We start from the raw sequence: 23,548 nt of genomic DNA, 5'->3' as shown, positions 1-23,548 counted from the left end.
TCTTTTTCTTTCTTCCTTCCTTCTTTTCTTTCTTTCTTTTCCTTTCTTTCTTTCTTTCTTTTCCTTCCTTTCTTTCTTTCTTTCTTTCTTTTTCTTTCTTTCTTTCTTTTCCTTCTTTCTTTTTTTTCTTTCTTTCTTTCTCTTTCTTTCTTTTCCTTTCTTTCTTTCTTTTTTTCTTTCTTACTTTCTTGCTTTCTTCTTTCTCTCTCCCTCTTTCTTCCTTCCTTCCTCCCTCCCTCCCTCCCTCCCTCCCTCCCTTCCTTCCTTCCTTCCTTCCCCTCCCTCCCTCCCTCCCTCCCTCCCTTCCTTCCTTCCTCCCTCCCTCCCTCCCTTCCTTCCTTCCTTCCTTCCCCTCCCTCCCTCCCTCCCTTCCTTCCTTCCTTCCTTCCTCCCTCCCTCCCTCCCTTCCTCCCTCCCTTTTCCCTTTAATGCAGCAGCGTCAGAGATCTGCCATTCAGTGCAAACCAAACACTTCACCCATCACGCCTGTGAAGATGGTTGAAACAGCTGCTCTAATGCCTGACAGGCTAGACAATGGTGAGCGGTGCAAGGCTTGCTCTTTTGGAGGGAAGAGCCGATTACTCTAAAGCAACAGCAAGATCCATAAATTATCCTGTGGTGATCGGAAAGAGCTGGATCTGGAAGAATCAATCAGAGAAATCTCTTCTCTAGTGATCGGCTGATGGCAGCAGGCCCTTTTATACTACTTGGAAAGTCCACAGGACAATAATGCATTGCTCTTCAGAATTAGAGGTATCGGAGCTGCCCCAGGCACTTCTCCTTGATGACACTTAGGAGGATGGTGCCGCTGGAGTAGGGATGTTGGCGGCATTCAGGAGGGAAGGGGTGCAGACAGTATTCTTAAACAACCCTTGGTAATGGATGGTCAGAGGTCATAGTCATCCTCTTCTGTGTGCACTAGAAGCAGGAAAGTTTATCTGATGCTGTGGGGATGGCGGGAAGGGCTCTACAAATCTGGTTCTGGGCTCCAGTTGTCAGACACTGGTGAGGCTATTCCAGTCAACGCCAACGAAACTCACCTCCACTACTGTTGCTGTTCCAGGGATGTGACTGTGTTTGTTTGTAGGCCAAGGAGAGTAGTGATTATAGGAGCTTCTGGCCTGTGGCGGCAGAGTGCAGAAAGGTGCAATTGAACTTCTCAGTGATGGAGATATTACTACTCTAGATGGGCTTTTTGAGTTTCTAAGGAGCAAAATTTCCAAGAGGCAGAAATTGATTAGTGTGTTTAATCACCATTATCTCTGAGCAAAGCTTTTTTTTTTTTCTTTTTTCCCCACAAAACCTCTGCTGGGATTTCTGGCCATGGATTGGCTGACCTTGTGTCAGTTTCTTGACCAGGCTCCAATCAGCTGTGTCTGGGGGCCTGGATCACCTGACACACCACATGGCTGCTCCCATGCAGATACTGAAGGGCAGTGGGCAAGAGGGTTTCAGGAGTTGGGGACCTTGAATTGCATCCATGGTTGGTGGGTCTAACACATTCACACCTAAGTCTGCACTTACAGAAACCAGACACTAGGTTTTCACAGTTCTCTCCCCTGCTTAGAACAGTTTCTGCAGATTATGAGAATAAATTATAAAAAATATATAGCTCAAGTCTTACCTACACAATTATTCTTATCATTATTCATCACTTATTTAGTTTTCCAAACAACCCCTCCCTCCCAAAGAGAGAACAGGAATAAAAATGAATATTCATATAAACCTCTTGGCAGAAAAACAAATCTGTAAGAGGGTTTCCTTAATGAGTTTTCTGAGTTGAGTAGTTTAGATGTTTCCCAGAGTAAGTCCAGATGGAATTAATTCTCCTACTGTCCAGTAGTTTGATTTGACAGTGATTGAGTGAAAGAAACAGTTCTCCTCTCCTTTTGGGAGTCTCATCTTAGAAGAACCACCAGGTTTTGAAGTCTCACTTGCATCTTCCTTCTTCAGGATTCAGTTGTTCCTCCTTTGCCCCTCTTCTCTCCTCTCCACCTTCAAATAGCTACATTAATAGCACCCTCCCCTTGGTCCCCGGGACTCACAGCTTTGAGTCAGCTTAGCCCTTCCCTTCTCTCCTCTCTTTCCCCAACAGAAGTCATCGGTGAGTCCTGTCTTCATATCCTTCAACCTATCCCTCCCAATATATTCCTGCAAATTTGGCACGTGTCCCATCTGGGGCTCTGCCTTTGGCCTTCCTCTACTCCCTCAGCCTTCCTACACAAAGCTTAAATCTCACTTGAATCAGCCCACTCCCCTCTTTGCAAACCTATGGTACAGCCTCTGTCAAATTCAAAAGCTACTTTGCACACTTTCTACATTAAAGTTCCTAATCACGGGCTTCATGGACTGTCAACCTGTTACCGACCAGAGTTCTTGGCCTCCTTAATCAACAGAAATGGATCAGAGGCCAGACAAGAAATTCAGGCAAGGCTTTTTTGGGGCCCCTGCTGCAGCTGAGGGGTGCAAGATCAAGTAAGAGGTTCCCTTGCTCGCTCACTCCCCGGGTGGGGCAAGCTGCTTCCTTATATGGGGTAAGGGTAGGGGTGGGTCCAGGGGTCGGGCCGAAGGGGTGACGTAGGTGGTTTGCCCACCCCTTTGGTGGTGTTGTGTGCAGGGGGCGTGCACAGTACCCTGCTTTTGCTCCTGACACCCTGCTTCTGCTCCCGGCTCTTCAGAAATGGCAGTTGGTCTTTTTGGTCTTTTTGTGTCTTCTTGTCCATAATTTGCCCCAACTGTGCATGCATGCAGTTATTTTTAGTCCCTTATAGTTCCTTTGTATTTGTTGCTCAAGGAGATGTTTGTCCAGATGCCAGCTTTACAGCAAAGGGTCCCAGGTCCCAGACTATCTCAACTCCACCCCCATTCTGTAGGAGGGCCCCACCTCTGACCCCTCCCCTTCTCATCCTTTCTACAGGCCATCGCCTCTCTGGAACGCTCCCCCGCGTCATCACCCCCAGGGCCCCATGCAATCCCAAGTCCAACAGCAAGCCCCCAGCTTGTACCACAGACCCGATACACCATGCCTTCATTTAACTGTCCTCCTTACAGCTCAATCTGCGTCTTCTTGTCCATGATGCCTGCTGTCCTGTTGGTTCCATTAAGCTCCTCTCCCACGTGGGAGTCTACCAGGACTTGCTCTTGGCCTCCAGAAAGAGGAAGGCCGATTCTCTTTTCACCAGGGCAGCTCTATTGTAGAGTTATACCAGGTGATGTTTGTATTCTAAACTCACTGAAGAACGGGACACATCCTTACTCTGGCCCAAATCTCCTTACCGCTGACCATCTGTCACGTCCCAGATGAAGGCAAATTCCCCCAGAGGTCAAGTTTAAGAGGCATCTATGTTACCTGGGAGGGATAAGATATTATTGGCACGTAGTGAACTCATACCACGGACTAGTTAACCAGATTAGCTAGAGAATAAGGAATAAAAGACTAGAACAAAGGGCCACTAGAGTTTGATATTTGATATATCAGTCAGGATTTTCTTTTTTTCTTGGTGTTTTTTTTTAGTCGGGGGTGGTGTAAAATGACAAAAACCCAGTTAGAACTAGCTTGGTCATACAGGGAGTTTTAATTGGATCACGGAATTGAAGAAAGGGTTGAACAAACAAATTGGGTAAGTAAAGGCGTGAGTTGAATCAGAACCTGGAATTCAAATGGCAGTAGGTAGAACCATGGTCCTAGCAGGGCTCTGACGGGAAGAGAAATCAGTGTCACTGAGACACACCCATGAGGACAGCACACAGCTGCTGCAGAGCAGCTCCTGGAATTAGGAGACACCCATTTAGAATTTGCATGTAGTACTATTACCTCCAGCACTGACTGCAATTCTGGTGCAAAAAGATGTTCCTTTAGTTTTTAGTGATATCAATCAAATGTGTACATAACTAGAAGGTCTACGGGTATATCAAATTTCTTTATTTGCTGCAATTTAAACAGCTGCATTTGTATAAATGTTATATCTTTGAAGCCTAAGTGTAATTGTTTTTTACCTTTTTCTTAGAAATGAATAATTATGAATATATATTTTACATCTCACACATAATGGTGATGATGAAAACCTTTAAAAGTGCCTTGGAACAGATGGTAGTTTTAGAACAAAACAGACCAATTAGCTGTCAAATCCAGTTACCCGTAGGATGAAAAACAGAGTCAGTTCTCAGGTAGTGCTAAGAAAAACTCCCACTTATTCTAATACCTTAAGATATGAATTCTTTTGTAAAAATTTTGCCATGGGAAGAACTATGACAGCTCACTGTTATTGAAGGTCACAAACTGGAAGAAAAAAAAAAAGACTTCCCTTATCAAATGATATAAAACCTAATTCAAACTGATGTCACTGATTCCAGACCAAATGGTGCAAATTTCTAAGGTTTTCCAAATATGCATTATTTTCCTGTCCCCATTTGCAGAAACGTTTAATCTCTTTATCTTCTTGTTAACCATAAGAAGGAGGAAGAGCTAATCTCCTATTTTACAAAAGTAGAGTTTTCTTCACAGATACAGAGAACAAACTAGTGGTTACCAGTGGAGACAGGGAAGGGGATTAAGAGGTACAAACTATTAGGTATAAAATAAGCTACAAGGATATATTGTACAACACACGAATATAGCCAATATTTTTACAATAACTATAAATGGAGTATAATCTTTAAAAATTGCAAATCACTGTATTGTACACTTGTAACTTATATAATATTGTGCATCAACTATACTTCAATTAAAAAAAGAAAAGAAAAATACCAGTAAAAAATAGCAGAGTTTTCTAGAACTGAAAAACCTTAGAAGTCATTACAGATGAAGAAAATGACTTGTCTGAGGTCAGACAGCAGTTCAGAGTCAGAGCAGGCACCAGAAAACAAGCTCCCTCTCCAGCATCTTTCCACTACCTCCCTTCACTGCTAAGAAGTTACTTCCTAAAGGACTGTTTCTATAAATAGTCACTCATATCAGATTTTCTTATATGTATATTCATGTGGATCTACTAAATGCTTCAATAAAAGATTTTTAGAGAACATTTTACATGACCACAAACAGTTTTCAAGATAAATATATTTATGGGTGTCCTGCTGTACTCGATAGATATAGCAGGGTTCTTTGTACAGCCCAGAATATGGGGTCTACAGATAACTGGAAGAAGTTTAATTTAATAGCTAAAGCTTAAATGCCTATTTACTAAGCCATCAAATCTGTGTTTAAATAACCGAATCCATGATTTTACATGAGGATGAATTGAACTGTCTGTCTATTAGCCCTAATACAGGTCAGTCAAGAATCAGAACAGAAATACAGGCATCGAAATCATAAGAAAAAGAAAACATGTGAACGAGCAAAGCAGATTTAAAGAATCTGAAAACGTCTATTATTCATGAGGTGGGAGAGTAAGTTAAATTAATTTAATAATTTAATAATAGTAATTTAATTATTTTTATAATTATAAATATATATATTTATATATAAATATATATAAATATAATTTTATAAATATTTTAATAATATTTAATTATTAATAATTTAATAATAATTTATAAATTTATAAATAAATAATAATTTAAAGCAATTATTTGCACTCTGGAAATCATCACAGTTACCCAATCCATGTTTGTTCTGTTCTCTACTTTTATACAGTTTTCAGATTAGTTTGTCCTCATATCCTTCCCACAAAATAAAGTAACAATCCTGATGTTAGACCTAGCGGAATACTAGAATCCTGATTCTAAAATACTGGTGGGTATTCTGCCATCACTGGTGTCTTTTCTTCCGTTACATAATTTTTTCTTTTTAATCTTCTGGTTTCTTTATGAACTCAAGTTCAGTTTTTACGTGTTTACTCTTTCAGAGGAGTAATGTCTTTCTGGTATGGCTTACATACTTGGTGTTAAAGAGGGAGTCCCTCACATTGTAAAATTGAGGAGAAAAGCGAGGCTGAACTGAAATGATCCACCATGAGCACATTTTGAGGCCCTGTTCTGTGCGAACCATCTGCTTTATTTGCAACTCATTTTAAAGAAAATTTATAATATTGTGTTTAATTTCTGCTGAACAGCAAAGTTATATTCTTTTTCATATTCCTTTCCATTATGGTTTATCACAGGATATTGAATATAGTTCCCTGTGCTATACAGTAGGACCTTATTGTTTATCCATCCTATATATGATAGTTTGCATCTGCTAATCCCAAACTCCCAGTCCATCCCTACCCCACCCCCTATGCTTGGCAACCACAAGTCTGTTCTCTATGTCTGTAAGTCTAATTTTGTTTCATAGATACATTCATCTGTGTATATTAGATTCCACATATAAGTGATACCATATGGTATTTGTCTTTCTCTTTCTGACTTAACTTTGCTTAGTATGATAATCTCTGGGTCCATCCATCTTGCTGCAAATGGCATTATTTCTTTCTTTTAAATGGCTGAGTAATAGTCCATTGTACATAGATACCACATCTTCTTTATCCATTCATCTGTTGATGGACATTTAGGTTGTTTCCACATCTTGGCTATTGTAAATTGTGCTTATTTGCCACTCTTTTTATGTGACCTTGTATTGGTCTTTTTTATTTAAATTTTTATTGGAGTATAGTTGATTTACAATGTTGTGTTAGTTTCAGGTGTACAGCAAAGTGAATCAGTTATACATGTATCCACTCTTTTTTTTAAGATTCTCTTCCCATTCAGGCCATTACAGAGTATTGAGTAGAGTTCCCTGTGCTATACAGTAGGTTTTTATGAGTTATCTATTTTATATATAGTAGTGTGCACATGGCAATCCCAATCTCCCAATTTGTCCCTCCCCCCTTATCCCCGGGTAACCATCAGTTTGTTTTCTCATTTGCAACTCTACTTCTGTTTCATAAATAAGTTCATTTGTACCCTATTTTTTTTTTAGATTCCACATATATTTGTCTTTCTGTGTCTGACTTACTTCACTCAGTATGACAATCTGTAGGTCCATCCATGTTGCTGCAAATGGCATTATTTTGTTCTTTTTTTATGGCTGAGGAATATTCCATTGTATATATGTACCACATCTTCATTATCCATTCCTCTGTTGATGGACATTTAGGTTGTTTCTATGTCTTGGCTATTGTAAATAGTGCTTGTTTGCCATTCTTTTTATGCGACCTCGTATTGGTCTTTACATTTCAATAGTATCTCAACATTTGTCCTTTAGTCTTTACCGTAAGATTCCCTCCAGCTCAAGATTTCTTTAATAAATCACAGTCATAGTTCTTGCTTTCAATAAATTTACTGTCAAGTTAGAGCAAAGATGTGCTGGACTGCAATATAGGACACAGGTTTTGCAAAAATCTGAGAAAACAGAGGCCAGTCAGAGATGTGCAATCGCAAAAGGATACTTGAAGGGGATGAGATGCCCTTACAGGATGGGAAGAAGGAAGGGCTTCCAAGTAATGGACAATACGAGTTACAAGCCAAAGTTGTGAGAACTAGTTTCAAGAACTAAAGATGTGTGTTGGAAAGCGTGTGTGTGAGTGAGGAACGATGCGCTGACCCTGAAGATGCTCTTCGGTCACTTTGCAGCTAGGCCAAGAGCCTTAATCTTCAGCGTCACCTGTGACTCGGTTTACCTGTTCTATCTAAGAGCGCCCATGGACTTAAGGTGATATCCAGTCTATGAGATTCTAACTTCTCATGGGCACAGCGAGAATCTATGGCATCAAATAGAATTTTGTTTAGTCAAATTCTAACACCAATCCAGTGCTCCCTCTGGAAAGTCTAGTCATTTAAATGAACTCATTTAAAACGTTCAAAATTGAAATTCCGTAACAAATCAGATGGGATTTTATAAACAAAATTTGCAAAACTCTGTATCTCTACTAACTCTTCTGAAAGTGGGCAATTTAGAATTTTTTAAGCATTAAACTGTCACCAAAATTAAAACTGTACATTGAATTTTATAAAAAGGGATTTTTCTCAAGGAAAAATGAACAGGTACAAAGCGCACTAAAGATGAACTGCCCAGAAAAACAATTCGAAGCAAAGATTACTTATTGTCTGCCTCTTCTTGGATATTGAAATTCTCTCCACAAAGAACTGGTTTGTCCCTTTGGCAGACAAGTCAGTTGTGCGTTTTACTGACAGGACAGAAAACAGAGTGTACCACCGAATTTGAAATGAGCCGCATTCTACAACCCAATGGAGAGCTCACTTCTTTTTGTTTGCCTGCAGATGGTGTCAGGGGGCCTAAGGTAGGACGTTCTGTCTGTGTTTGGACCTCAGCAGTTGCCTTAGCTTTGGACTTTCAACAGTGAATTCTGCGTGCTGAGGGCCATGTCACAAATCCAGATCATTCATTACTACCTAGGTTGGGTGGAAATGCGATCCCACTATTAGAAAAACAAAAGTCATTCAGTGCTTTGTTCCAACTGACACAAGGCATCCTCACTTTTGTCACCCTGGTCTTTCCCACAGATCAAGAGATGGGGAGATGTCCACCTAGCTTTTTCCAACCAGTAGATCTGAACTCTTTGCAACCTGAGGCATATGATTTGAAAATGTTCACCTACTTCTTATAAACAAAGAAGCTAGATCTTCCTGATAGTCAGAAATAGTTTTCTAAAAGGCATACTGATAGATTTCTCTCTGTTTTAAAGTATGGAATACATTTGTTAGTTTTGGTAGATTTTTATTTCTTGCTAAAGAACTCCTGCTGTTACCTGTCAGATCAGCAGGATAGGTATGGGGGGATGAACTCCAGACTTGGGGGCTGGAGCCTTGGGTGGGAATCCTGGCTCTTCTGAGTTAGGGGCACCTGCATGATGGAGACGGTGCTGTTACCCACCGGTGATGTAGCCACAACCCGCCTCTCCACTCCTGCGTACGCTCTACCCCAGGTGGGAGGCCAAGTAGTATCCGATTGTCCAGTTAGGGAGGAGCATTCTCCAACATCATTTTATCAGTAATACAACTGCCGGACTTAACTGGTTCCCAGTGTGGGATGGGAAAAAGGGGAGGAGGTTATTTCTCTATCCTTATTCAAGAAGACCTAGCATGGTCCCTGGAACCTCACTGGACTTTCGTCAATTTTTGCTTAAAAGTAATGAAAGTAGAGAGAGTGGCTCTAGTAGAAAAAGCCAAGTAGGTTGAGTGTGAAGATTATAAATGGGTGCTGGAGGCAGATGGCGTGGCTTCCGGTGGCTTCCAACTCCCCAAGATCGACCATTAGCACTCGGGTAGAAAACAGCAGTCTCTCTCCCTGTGGGAAGTTCAGGAGAGAAGGTTCATCCTTAGGAGTTCCAGAACACACCACTGGCCTGAGTCTGTGGGTCTCAGCCAATGCTGGAGGAATCCTCAAAGCAGCCTCCGCCCCTACCCCCATCCCCGGTGCATTTGTTGACTTGGAACAAAAGGAGGGGTCTGCCAGCTCAGTGTTCAGGTTTTAAATCAAAGAGTTTGGGAGATAGCAAGATAAAGGGCCTGATTCCATTTCAGTTTCTTTCTCTTTTAAAAATAATAAGGTTCAGAAACACAGTGACCCCAAAGCAGGGGCTGGATGAAGTCCATCTGGTTTCCAGGCCTTGATGTGGGAAGAAAAGACACGGTACAGACCATTAATCTCTATCTCGAGAAGGAAGGCGATGTACAAAAAATACGGCTCATTAACCAAAATGGAGACTTTCATTTTTGCTCTTTGGGGAAAATTTTGAGAAGCCGTTGATGGTAAGAGTGGACCTCTACCTGGCCGTGGAACCAAACTGCGGAGGTGTTGGTCAGAGCATGGCTACCTGAGAGAGAGAGGGGCTCAGAGACGACGAGCATCTGTCTCCTAGAACCTTGAATGGTAGGCACCTCTCTGCTCCCGCCTCATCTGGCTGGGGAACCTTTGTGGAACATCAGGGATGAGGGCTGTGAAATGAGGATGCTCCTTCCATATTAGTTTAGTTGCTGCTAGTCGCTGTCCAGGGACAGAAATGTTGGGGCATCTTTTTGGCGATCCCTTCAGAAATACATAAAACTATCCAGTGTTCACTGGACGGTTGTTTCGTAGGATACGGAATGGCCACCGCCATTTTTGTAGCCAGTGATGCCGTTTGGTTTATCCAAGGGGGTGAAGAGCCTCCGTAGGTGAGTTCATCACTCGGAAGAGAACAGCAGGTGGCAGCTGCCTAGCGAACAACAAGGCTCTTCTGTATTCTGAGGTTAAAGTACACACACACTCACACACATCTCATCAACTCTGCTGTGTAAAAGCTACTCGCGATTCATAAAAATGTGATTGTGTCAGAATAAATTCAGAATGCGTTTTGTTCCCAATTATGTTTATGAAAATGGTCCAAAGAATGTCTGTGTCCCACTAGCGAACATCAATGCTCTATAACCTTCTCAACCTAACGGGTGCTTACCTAACTAAGTGTTTATCATCCTTCGTTGAGGGGGTATCACCCAAACAGCTGGAGAGCCCAGCCACGGGATGAAGGTGTTCTGTATGTCCCTTTGTGTGCCAATAATTTAACTAAAAATACTCTGAGTACTTCAAGGCCCCAAGCTCATCGTGGACCCCACCTACTTCCTTGCTGATTGCTTGAGTCACTTTTAGGACAAATATTTGCCCAGGTGACAGGCAGCCACGGGAGGTGGGGGGTGGGGCGTGGATAAAAGAGGTGGTTAAGAGAAGAAAGATGTGAACCTTCTAGATTTTTCCCTTACCCACTCCTAAACCCCTTTCCATACTCAGCCAAAGGTCCCATCAAACCACGAGCAGCAGGAAGCCAGAAACTGAAAGTCAAGGTCGAGGCGTTGCAGGGAAGGTGTTGCATCCGGGCCTCCAGGCAGGGCGGTCCTCCCAGGGCGGAGGATGGTCTGCTCTAATTCTCATGCTATTGGTTTATCGAGGTCGAGGGAGGGAACGGGAGACAAGCTCACGGCAAGATTAGAGACGGCCTGATGCAGACCCAGCCTCCGAAAAGCTGAGCACTGGCCTCACAGCCAGGCCGGGGCCCCGCTCACTAATCCCCTTCCGGGTCTGACTTCCCTGGACCACAGGGGCAGAGGCATCTCTCCATCCTCACGGCTAAACAAACCCCTTAAAGCCCTGGAGGATGAACAGTAGGGTGACTTAAAGGCAACTGACTGGTCCATTTGTGAGAAGCTCTGTCTGCAATGTGATTTCCGACAGTTGTTTGGCATAATTAAAGGATCACTAAACAAAGCTAAGAAAAAAGTCTCAAAAATAGGTGTGATTCTGGATGAGATTCTAATGGCATAATGGGCTTTCCGTTTAAGTTTACCTTTAAAGGGAGCTCCTGTCAGAGCAGGGCTTCGAGGATGGTTAAAGCTGGCAGCAGGCACACGTGGTGACTGACGTCAGAACTTCTGGGAGGGGCGTAGGATTCAGGGAGGGGAAAGACATGAAAAGACGACTTCAGCAGCTATTGGATTTCCTCGGGGTGGCCGTTACTATATTTTAAACTCTCTTCAAGTTCTTTAAGGTCGGTCTACTTGAGGGCTAAATCCTGTTTTCTCCGACACATAGGGATGGCCTAGAAAAAGAGAGTGGAGCATGGGAATGGGGGGTGGTGAGGGGAAGAGGTGTGCCCTGGGTTGCTGTCTGTGGGGATCCAAGTAGGCCCGGGGCAGTGGGGGGGCGAGCATTTACGTGGCAGGGCCCAGCTGCAGCTCCTAGCACACAGCGGCAGGCCAAGCAGGGCGCTGGGGCCTTCCATAGCTGTCAAAGGCATCGCAGCCGCCGGACCCTCCCCCATCCATCCAAACAAGAGGTGGCAGGCCGAAAGGTCCCAGCTTACCACGCCTGGGGCAAGAAGCCCCCGAGAGCTCACAGGGTTGCCTGCGCTCATGGACAACATCCCAGGCAGAAGCCGCCCCTCGAGCACGTGGCCCAGCGCTGTATGCCACGCGGTCCCCGAAGCGGCTTAGAAGCTTCGAGAAAGAAGAATTTCCCTTCCTTGGGCAGCATTAATAGCAGCACCTGAGCCAGGATGTTGGCTGCCAGGCATTCGCTTCTTGAACCTTCCTGGTTTGACTACTTGTGAACAACCCCCAAAGCCTGTGACACGTGGTCACTCGTTCTCCCGCTAAGGCGCAGAGTGGAATTAGCCTGAGAGCCGGGTTTGGGGCGAGGGTGAGCCACGTGGCTGGTGAAATGCACTCAGCTTACGGCTTAGCGTCTGCATCTCAATGCAGGGTTTGCCGTTTCTCTGCTCAGCACCTCTGTGAGTTGCTAGAAACAGAAAATGTTCTGTTGTGGGAAAGTGTTCATAAAGAGAGATAACTACATATGTGGATTTTGAAAGAGAAAAGGATGCGAAATGCTCCAAATAAGCCACGGGTTTTAGCCAGAAAATAGAAATTTTGGACAAATTAGAAAATAGAGGAAAGGCTATACTATAGATGGAATTCAAAATCCACAGACGGGCCAGGGTCACGGATGTTCAGTCCACTGTCATTTCCGATATCGAGATGTGAAGGAGCTGTGCTCTCCGTGTAGATCCTGAGACCAAGCAATGAAAGGAATCTACCTTCAGCCAAAGCTAAGTATCACTCAAGCTGGGCGCGGTTTAAATTTTGATAAAACCCCGTCCTCTAGTTCTCCCACGTGGATCCCGATGGCGTGCTCTTTCTGTGACGCGTTCCTGGTGTCCACGTACTAAGAGTCGTTTACAAGCTCATCGTTTCCCACGTCTGGGCATGCACGTCGGTTTGGACGATTTGGGACTGGCATGTCCGTGAAATCGGTGGTGTATTCAAGCTGCCTTGGAGGGGTGGGCGAGGCAGAGGCCCCGAGCTGGCCCCCCTGAGGACAGCGGAACCAACAGAGAGAGACTGAGGGTCTTCTGAGCCAACCATGAGGACCTGCTTATAGGACGGCTTGGTGCTTGTGTCCCTGAGCCGCTGCAAATGTGTCCTGAACTCCAGACCCTTGTATTATCAGGACAGCGCCCTAACTCTAGTTGGCAGCACCCAAGTCGAGGGAACCCCAGGGACAGAGTGAGGCTTAGAGATTCAGCAGGTTTCTGGAGGTCAAGTTTCATTAGCAGGCATCCCCAAACTAAACTCTAAACTCTTTGGTTTTGTAGAATATTGGTTTATTTGATATCGCTTGCAGTAATGAAGTCCTCACCTGAGAGCTTGGGCATCTTGTTAGAAAGAGCTGGGAACTCCGTTGGGTTCTGTCTCTCTTGCCCAGCACTTTGCTAGGCCCCTGAGGACTTGCTGAGTGTGTGATATTTCTTTCGGGAATGCTCTAGGAAGTCATAGGGAACTCGCCTCCCTGCTTTGTCATTTCTTGTCCTGAAGTCAAGATGAAGTTTCAGGAACTGTGTCCTGGGGACTACTGAGAAATACGGCCGTGGGGTCACTGTCACTGTGTGAGGGGCCATGTAGAAGGGTCACCTTCGCATCGAAGGCAGAGGACCTTTACCACTGCCTGCGCTCCCCTGTGTAGCCCTCGGGGAGGTGGATGGTGTTCCAATGGAAAGAAATCTCTTCTCCTACCACTCAGAATTAACAAGCACCGTACCTGCCTTTGTAAAGGGCGACCGCCCGCTCCCACCGGTTTTCTTCTTGCCCACGCGCCTCACAGACTCAGCCCGCCGGTTCTCCATCATCCTGATCACCCCGCCTCCCGCCTGGCTTTCTCTCCCCCCCCATCTCCCTGAGGTGTGGCCTGATTTCCCATCTTTTCCTCCTCCCACACTCTCTCTGCAACAAGCATACCGAGTACCTTCGTTCCGGAGAGCAAAAAAGAACATCCTGTTCTCACCAGAAATTAGTTACATTCAAATGGTCTGAGTAGGATGTTTGACCCAGGGTTGCAGATCTCAGTCTGGGTTGGGTTCAGGCTGGTCTGGCTGAGTCCTTTTCATCCCTGTATCCTTTTCCCTAGTATGGCCTGTGGCCCAGAGCCAAACTTTATGTCCATCCTCCGTGCCCTGGAACTCTGGCTCTTGCCGTGGTACACACTCCCGTTTTTTCTCTCCTGCCTTGAACTTGCAGTTCCCAATTTTGCCCCTGAGGGATAGTCCCTGGCTCTCATCTCTTGAAGTTAGTTTCTGATGCCTGACTAATTTCTCTACTTCTAGTATTGCTGATAGATACTTACTAGTCAATGATTAAACCTGATCCTATTCCTGGGTGAATCATGACTACTGCTCCAAATCAAGTCCTGGGCCAGCCTTACCAGTGGCCCTGTGCCCTCAGTAATGGATGCCAGTGTCCGGGGTGCCTCGTCTGCCTTGCCTCACCTCTAAGCAGAGCCGAGAGCCTGCCCCCGCCATTCTACCCCGTTTCTGAGCTTACGTCCTCGTCTCACCCACCATAACTTAGAATCTTTGCTGGGAAGTGTGCATTTAGTTCTCCACCCATTTACACGTCACCTGTCCTGGTTTCATAGCATTTATCCTGCTGTGTTTTAAGTACAGGCAGACCTCAGAGATATTGTGGGTTCGGTTCCAGACCACCACAATAAAGTGAATATCATACTAAAGCAAGTCACATGAAAATTTTGGTTTCCCAGTGCATATAAAAGTTATGTTTACACTACACTGCAGTCTATTAAGTGTGCAATAGCATTATGTCTTTAAAAAAGCAACGTACCTACTTAATTTAAAAATATTGCTAAAAAATGCTAACCATCCTCTGAGCCTTCAGCGACTTGGCATCTTTTTGTTGGTGGAGGGTTTGAAATACCGTGACGATTATCAAAATGTGACACAGAGACACGAAGTCAGCAAATGCTGTTAGAAAAATGGCGCCGACAGACTTGCTCAACGCAGGGTTGCCACAAACCTTCCATTTGTAAAACATGCAATATCTGTGAAGCACAACACAACAAAGTGTGCCTGTATTTGCTTACCCGTCGGTCTCCTAGGCCAGACTACAAGCTCCTCTTGGGCAAGAACTTCATCTCACTCATCTTCGGATGACAAGACAGGTGCTCAGAAAATACTTACAAACCGTTGGGGTTAGCAGCTGAGGTCCTTAAGGGGAGAGATCTTACAGAATCCTCCAACCTCAGCCTCGCTACAGACAGCGCTTTATCCTGGAAGCAGTGGTAAGAAAAAATGACCGATAACAAATGCTGGAGAGGGTGTGGAGAAAAGGGGACCCTCCTACACTGTGAGTGGGAATGTGAATTGGTGCAGCCACTATGGAGAACAGCATGGAGGCTCCTCAAAAACTAAAAGTAGAGTTGCCTTATGATTCAGCAATCCCACACCTGGGCATGTATCTGGACAGAAATCTAATTCAAAAAGATACATGTGACCCCTATATTCACAGCAGCACTATTCACAAGAGCCAAGACACGGAAACAACCTAAATGTCCATTGACTGATAAAGAAGATGTCATGTATATACACAATGGAATATTACTCAGCCATAAAAAGAAGGAAATAATGCCATTTGCTGCAATATGGATGGACCTAGAGATTATCATACTAAGTGAAATAAGTCAGAAAGAGAAAGACAAATACCATATAATATCACTTATACGTGGAATCTAATATACACAGATGAATGTATCTATGAAACAAAAACAGAGTTACAGACATAGAGAACAGACTTGTGGTGGCCAAGGGAGAGGAGGGTTGGTGCAGGGATGGATTGGAGTTTGGGATTAGCAGATGCAAAGTATTATATATAGGATGGATAAACAACAAAGTCCTACTGTGTAGCACAGGGAACTCTATTCAATATCCTATGATAAACCATAATGGAAAAGAATTTTTAAAAAGAACAAATGACTGAATTAGCAAGAGACAGGCTGTTCCCATTCACCCCAGAGACTTTCTGCAGTTCCGTTTGTCTGTTTCTATTTGCTTATTTGTTCCTTTTTAAACAGAGTGGATTCTCTCTGAAACTCAGGTCATGTTGAGTCAGCTGACCACAACAGTCAGAAGAAAATTTGCTGCGTTCCACTTTTTTTTTCATTGTCAGTAAAAGCCAAGGTTCAAAGCACACAAATCATACCATCACCAGAAGAATGAGAGGGCACAGAAGCTTCCAGAAAGACGCAATCAGCTTGGACCGTTAGAGCCTCCTCTCCCCATCACTCTGCTTTGCTGTCTTCCTGACCCATCTCCCCAGGCTTCCTCACCTCCAGAAGTGCCAGGAGACCGAGGTCTGTGCATCTGAGAGCAGAGGGCTGGGGCCGGCCCAGGGGGATGCCACGTCACAGGACATAGAGCTGTAGTCCTGCTGCGCCCCCCCACCTGAGCCTCAGTTTCTTCATCTGTAAGATGTGGGAGATGCCACCCACCTTACAGAGTCGTTACAAGGATGAGTGATGTCTAAGTGCTATTATTCTTGCGACGATTCTGGAAACCTCTAGGCTCAGACGACGTTCTCAAGCGGGCGCATCATGGAAATCAGGGGACCGCTCTTGCATTATTCATCACACCTTGACATGATTTTCATATAACGTTCAGCCGGAATAGCTTCGATCTGTTTCTTGTTTCATTTGTGGTTCTGAGCCCAGAACACAGGATAACTAGCTCACCAGTCCAATAAGCTGATTTATTTTCCTCAGAAAATGAACATCTGTCTGTGCCAAGGTCTCAGGTTCCTGAAGTATCTGGTTTTCTGAGGCTGAGGTACGGACTGAGGAAGGCTCAGGTGGTGCCGCGGAATTTCTCAACTAGATCATTAAGGCTGCAGGACACGCACGCGACAGGTATCTATTTGGAGTCGCCGTGGGAAGGTGAACCAAGCTCAGATTTTCCAGGAAGCAACTGTCGAACTTTAATTAGCTTTGAGTCCATTTCTCTGCTGGAAATAGCAGATCCCTGAGTACTTTTTCAATAGCCTTCCGGTAATTATAACAACTCCGAAAGGAATAATTTACACAACGTATTTTTGTACGCTTAGAGGAACGAGAAAGGCTGCTACATGCCTGGAGTTACTGTCAGAGAGACGTTTAAAAAATACGAATGACAATAGTGTACACCATCTGGCTCGTGGTCTCCACCAGCATCTGGGACGGTGCTGCTCAATTGAACTTCCTGGGATAATACCAGCGTTCAGATCTGTGCTGCCTCATATAGTGGCCACTGGGCACACGCGGCCATCAGGCCCTTGAAATGGGGCCAGTGTGACTAAGGCCTGATTTTTTAACTTTATTTCATGTAAACGAATTGAGATTTAAACAGCACTCGTGACCAGTGGCCACCATATTGGACAGTGCAGCTCAAAGGCACCAGGTGGAGCTCCCGGTAGCCGCCCTGCCATTTGGAGCACCACTGGGGCAGAGGAGGAAACCCAGAGGGCACCCGCAGAGCCACAAAGCCCATGAACTTCAGCTCAGCTGAAGCCTCTCGATTGGCTTCTCTGGTTTCTTATCCTGCAACAGATTGGAAGCATCCAATGAGAGAGAGAGGCAGACGTGATGGAAAGGAAAAGTTGAAATCCTTTTCAAAAGAGAAAAGAGAAAATAGTCTAAGATGACTGAACATAGGACAAGCAGGCTTTATACCTCAAGAGGATGGTATTTGGTGCCTTGGACCGTCGAGGAAATGTTAAGAGTTCAGGAACTTAAGAAAGGACAAGAGAGAGTAAGAGCAACCCTCATCCAGACCTTTGTCCCTCGAAGGTGGTGAACATATAGACGGTTTGGGCACATGAGTTGGTGAGCACAGTACTGGGTATCTGGAGAGCCCAGCTCTTGTTCACATCCCGTCCCTCCTACAAGCAAGAGATGTCCTGTGATGTCCTACTGCTCTTGGGCTGAAACCAAGTAACTACCATGACCCTCTGACCTGCCTGATGGAGAATTTGTCCCCCACCCCTGCCTCAGTTGACCCCATTTCTCCTGACTCTCTGCTCTCCAGCGATGCTGATCTTCCTTCTGTTTCTAGAAGGTGCCATGATCCTTCCTCCAGAGGACTTTGTGTGCTCTGTCCCCTCTCTTTAGAAGGATCCTTCCACCCAGCCTCACCCCTCTCCCGCTTCGGATCCCAGTTCAAATGCCCCTGCGTGGAAAGCCTGCTTACACGGCCACTCCTTCCCACCCCATCTGGACCTGGTTCCTTTGTTATTCACTCTTCCACATGAACTCCTTGGGCCAACACCTGCTTGAATACACACACATATATATATTCCTCAGTGAGGTTACCTGCTTTATTCATTTGTAAACTCCAAGAAAGCAGGGCTTGTGTCTGGCCTGATTCTTTCGCCTTTGTGTCTTCAGTGTCTGCTTCATATTCGAGAAATGCTAAGTGAGAGAATGAATGAGTTCTGGTGTGTTTCTAAGACAATTTTCAGGACGCCAAGTGTCCTCCAATTCCTAACACGTTCACATCTTTTTATAAAGTCTCAGTCTCTGGGATGACTCATCTCCTCCGTAAGAGCCATTTCTAAGTTCTTACCATCCCATAACTTTTTGTCATGAAATCCTCAGCCTTAAAATTCCACCCACTTCACCCTTATTTGCTCCACTGACTACAGTCGCCCCCAAACTTCCTGTTTCCTTTAAACCGTTCATCCTCCCTTGGCAAAGCTGGGCGGCTCTTGCCGTCTGTGGCTCTTTCCTCAGCAATGCAATTTTCTTGATCTTCTTTTCCCCACTGTTTCTTTCACTTGATTTCCCTGATGGCCTTTGAACTCCTAGCTTACCTTCTCTCCGGCAGGATAGCTGCATTGTCTTTTGAGATTTTTAATTTATGTTCCATGAAATCTTTTTCTATCACCTCTTCCATGGACTTCCTCTAAATTTGCAATCTTTCTATTCCTTATGCTTTCCCTTTTGAAGAAAATATTCAAGAGTGGGGGAAATGAAACCTACACTAATTCCCAACTCTTCTTACCTCTGAAACAGAAAACATTACGAAGTTTCTAAAATCTTTAGAGGTTCCCACCTTCTCATTTTCTGTCTGATTCCATTTTTTTCTAAACAAATCCGGAGTAAAAAACTCCCATTAACCCTATGCCCCCCTCCCTAAACCTCAGTTATGCCTCAGGCCTCATTCTCTTCTGTAGAATACGCGCTCTTCTTTGCTTAAATGATTTTCCCTTTCTAGTAGACCATATTTAGTGCTATAAATACTTGATATAAATTTGATATAAATTTCAATTCAATTTATATCAATTCAATTCAATTTATATCAATTTCTTGATACAAATTTCAATTCTCTTTAGCAAGTATTTTGATCCACTATTATGTACCAGGCACTGTACTAAGGAAACAGTAATGAATATATGATGAAAGAAGAATCCTCATCCTTGTGGAGATTACATTTTACGGGGAGAGATGTAATAAGCATAATGACATATGTAATCTTAGGTAGTGGTGAACTCTACAAATAATGCTATACAATAAATGCTATCTATAACAAAAGGATCTGAATTTATAACCCCTAGCCTACAAGACTGTCGTGAGCTAATCACATGTGAGCTAATGTATACATGATGTATAGAGGAAGGTTCGTGAGTCTTTTTTTTTTTCAAAGAAGAAAGGATTTGTCACGTGTAGCAAGTAAGGAGTGGCTTCATTATTCTTGATGGAAGTCGTGACTGTTTTTTAAGCACAGAGTCCTGCCATAAATGTATTAAAAATCTTGTCATTATTACTTTTTTTAATGAAAGGGAAGATTATTCGCTCAAGAGGCTTTTATGGGGTGTCTTCTGTGGCTGAGGTACTAACGTACATGCCAAGTGTGGCCACAAAGAAGAGAAAATCTGCGACATTCTGCCTTTGAAAGCAGCACTGAAATAACAAGCAGACTCACGGTGGCCTTTGCCCGAGGAAGGCCACTGGGGGCAGAGGGTGAGCTGACGCGTTACCCTCAGACTGCTCTGGGAGACTCACCTCCCACCCAGCCCACTTCCCATGGCTCGAGGTGGCAGAGCCCTGGCTGTTCTTTTGCTATAGTGTTTAAAGGTGCTTTATAAGGATAGCAAAGCCAATAACTCAGATTGACGGGATTAGAGTTGGAAGGAACTTCGTGTGCCATTTGTCTATTTGTGTTCGACTGACCAATGATTGATTGACTATTGATTGATTGTTTCGGCTCTATCATCAAATAGGAGTGGAATTTTCTTCAAACTAAAACCTTAAAGGAAACAATGACCTCTGGGAGGAGGGGCAACAGAGAGAGAGAGAGAAAGAGAGAAACAGAGAGAGGTGGAGGGAGGGAGGGTAGAGAGAAAGAGAGAGAGAGATGGAGAATTGGCAGATAAACACCTGGTCCTGCCAAGGGGAGCTATATTGAAAGACTTCATAGGCACGAATGTTTGCAAAAATAAAACAAGTTGTGCAAAGAAAGATCTGGAAGGGTGGTGGTAAGTTTTGCCCAAAACTGGCTTCTGCACATAAATTCATCTTGTCTCCAGACACTGTAGTTATCGGTGTTCAAATAAATTGTTAACGTGTTTTACAAAGAGACGGAAGGCAAATCTTTAATGTCCTATCACCAGAGAAAGGTATAAATTAGAAAATATGAAAACATGAGATAGTAGGTTAACATTTCACAACAATTTAGAAATAGGATATAGATGGATGGAGAGATAGATAAATAGATAGAAAGATAGATAGATCATAGATAGATAGATAGATCATAGATAGACACATAGATAGATATTCAGTAGGTCGCTGGATGTAATTGTACCCACCTGCTTGAGGAGGAAGCAGTTAGGGAAAGAGAACCGGTTCAGTGTCATTTGATAAGAAGAGAAGATGTCAAGAGAGGGCTTGCCCCCGTGCCTGTGTGAGCTGGTCACATGACCAAGCAGCTGCACCAGAGGACGAATAAGACCAACGGACCCTTGTTTCCCACCTTTCTGACCCGCACGCACCCAAAGGCACTGGGTGGCTGCACTGAGGCACAAGTATTCCTCAAACCTCCAGCCCTTCTGCACAGAGAGAATCGCCCCTGCAATTTTCTCTCCGTAAGATCCTTGTTTCCCCACCTTATCCTCTTTCAGAGAAAGACACAAGCCCTGTGCAACAGTCAAAAGCTAGGAAGCAGCTGGCTTCTCCCAGCGCCCACTGGCACAGTTTTCCCAATCATCTTTTCAGTAAATCAATGACAAAGGAAAGAAAATATTTACCTGAGGTTCCCGCTTTCCTCGTGAAAGTCTAAAATGGAATAATTACAAAGCAGCCCGATGCCTCTTCCCAGAGTGGTTTAAATCCCAAATCTGCCTCTGAGAGCAGCTCTGAGTTTGAGCTCTGAATAGAGGCTGTGTGTTATTTTAACCACAAGGTTTCTAGTTGGGAGGAGGAGAGATGGAAATGAGCTTGGCAAAAGCAGAGGCACGGCCACCTCAAATGAAACGAGCTCGCAGAGCTGATGGAAGAGCTCGGGGACGGTCGAAGAACCCTCAAACCAATGTTTCCTAAACGAGAGGTGAAGTAACTGTGGAACATTCCAGAGGAGTAAGATAAGACACTTACGGTCTTTTCTAAAATCAGACACATTGGTCCGCCCTGTCTGATACCGTGTGCAGGGAAGCCCCGCTCAGAGCTGGCCCGGGGAGCCCTGGGCCCGCACAGGAGCAAAGTCACACCTGCAGACAGCCGCGCTCTACGCAGCAGGGAGCCTCCTGGGGGCTAAGGGACAGAGGGACCAGGGAGCGGGACCAAGTGCGACCTTCCGTGTAGAAGCATCCTGAGAACCCGTAGGAGATTATAGCGTAAGGGAGGAGCGCTTGTGGATTATGTTATTAGGGAAGATGGATGTGTGAGTGTGTGAGTGTGTGTGTGTGTGTCCCTCACTTCCCAAACAACTTAGAAAGCAAAGATCCCACCTCAGCTTGGGCCTCGGTTAGAGACCCCCCTCGTCCTCAGCATTTTGGCAAAAGGCAAACGCCACCTTCGCACTTGGAGGAGGATTTATCGCATCACAGAATCAATAGCTAAAACCAGGGCCCCTGAAATGGCCAACGGTCCTTTACGGCCAGCCCTTCGCAGAGGCCAGAGGGGGTTAACTCCGCTTTTGGAGAAACTCAGCAGTGCTTCCCTTCAGCAGGGTCGTAACTCACTTTTATATAGAGTCTTTCATCTCAAAGGAGCTTGAGGTGCGTTTACACCAAAATATAAATGATCCTGTGCACAGTCATCTCGGGGACAAAAAAATGGCCCAGCAGCCGCGGGCCAGGACATGGCCAGTCAGTTTGGAGCCGCAGGTGGACAGCAGGATGGGGCCGGGAGGGCCTGTAAGAAAGAACAAGAGGGACCTGTGATGCTAATGCTGCCCTTTCCTCCCTGGAGCTAGAAGGAGCCCCTCCCATGTGCGTGTTCCTTCCTGACTCCCCCTGTGTCTCTTCCCTTCCTACCTCTACACACACAACCTCCTAAGGGACCTCGAATCATAAACTAGGAGGAAAACAGTGACTGCATCTTCCAACTGGATCTTGTAGACCAGGGGTTGGCAAACCCAGGCCGCTGCCTGTTGTCTTTAATTAAGTTGTATTGGTCATAGCTACGCTCGTGCATGCAGGGGCTACCTTTTGTTCCGCGAAGGAGGGGTGGCATGAAGGTGGCAGAGACTGTATGTCGACTATTGTTTCGTTTTGCATTGTTTAATTTTTTGAAAGTAGAAGAAAGGAACAAGAAGGCTCTCGCAGTTCTCTCTCAGGCTCTCCAGCAGAAGAAACACTGACTCATATCCCTCACCCTATATTAGGGCCCTGAGCCTCCAGTCTTAGTAACCCTTCATCAGAGAAACTCTTCACCCGTGTCCCCTCCCAGCCTGCTCAGCCCCACGCCCCAGCTCACCAGCTTCATCCCCAAGAAATGACGGTGGCTGCATCCCGTCACTGTCTCAAATAGAAGCTCTGGGCAGGTCCTCAGGGGCCCTCACGTCCTTGTCTTTGCGACCCTTTCTGGTGGCTCCCTCCTCCAGGCTCTCATCATAGTTTGTTCATTCTTCTCTCTGGTAGTTCTTGTCATTATATCCCAATGATCCCTTCCTGAACTCAATAAAAACTATAAATGACTGTCACATGCTCATTCGTACTCAATGGCTCTGGATGACCTACAGAATAAAGACTAATACTCTTCATACGGCATTATATATACATGTATATTTAATGATCTCCGGACTACGGGTTTCCCGAGAGCAAGAGAAATATCTTATTCAGCGTTTTATCCCCAGAATCCAACACAATAAGAAACACACAAGGGAACACCCTAGTCGTAGGGGTTCTTATTACAGAAAGGGCTCAATCTGTCTTACCACTCCGGAGCAGAACCTTAAAGGGTGTCTGATACTCTCCGAGGACTAGGCTTTCTTAACATAGTCTTCCTCGGGGATGACCTTGGCCTCACCCTTGTAACCCTGGCGCCTCCGTGGGGCTGACTTTCACACGTTCTTTGTTAGTCGACCATCTCATTTTGAATCTGTGCGGGAAGATCTGCATTGCAGGAATAGATACCAGCAGCAGCTAGAAAAAGACGGCCTTTGTGACAGCTAGGGCTGTCAGAAGGATTGGTAGGGTCCAGCACGGGGTGGGAAGTGTCCCTCTTCACGCTAAGGTGATAGCTCAGCTTCTGTGGTGTGGCCTCATCTGTCACGTGGCCAAGGGATGCAGACATGCCCCGTCAGGTCTGGAGCTCATGGAAACCAGC

The 23,548-nt window shown here is 44.9% G+C and overlaps 1 protein-coding gene across 2 annotated transcripts in view; it reads right to left on the bottom strand.

Annotated features, from left to right (window-relative positions):
* JCAD (junctional cadherin 5 associated) overlaps positions 1–21,158 on the bottom strand; it is a 71,731-nt gene extending 50,573 nt beyond the window's left edge. The window contains exon 1 of one of the 2 annotated variants that reach the window (XM_060291746.1): positions 21,028–21,158. The gene's annotated coding sequence lies outside the window, so the exon portion shown is untranslated. The remainder of the gene's footprint in view (positions 1–21,027) is intronic. The other variant, XM_060291717.1, reaches the window with a different exon arrangement.
* Between the last annotated feature and the right edge of the window lie 2,390 nt (positions 21,159–23,548).

Source organism: Globicephala melas, chromosome 2 (assembly GCF_963455315.2).
Source record: "Globicephala melas chromosome 2, mGloMel1.2, whole genome shotgun sequence".
In the NCBI taxonomy this organism is placed as follows: domain Eukaryota; kingdom Metazoa; phylum Chordata; class Mammalia; order Artiodactyla; family Delphinidae; genus Globicephala; species Globicephala melas.
Note: the sequence above shows the minus strand (reverse complement) of the source record. Positions and strands in the feature narration are given on the sequence as shown.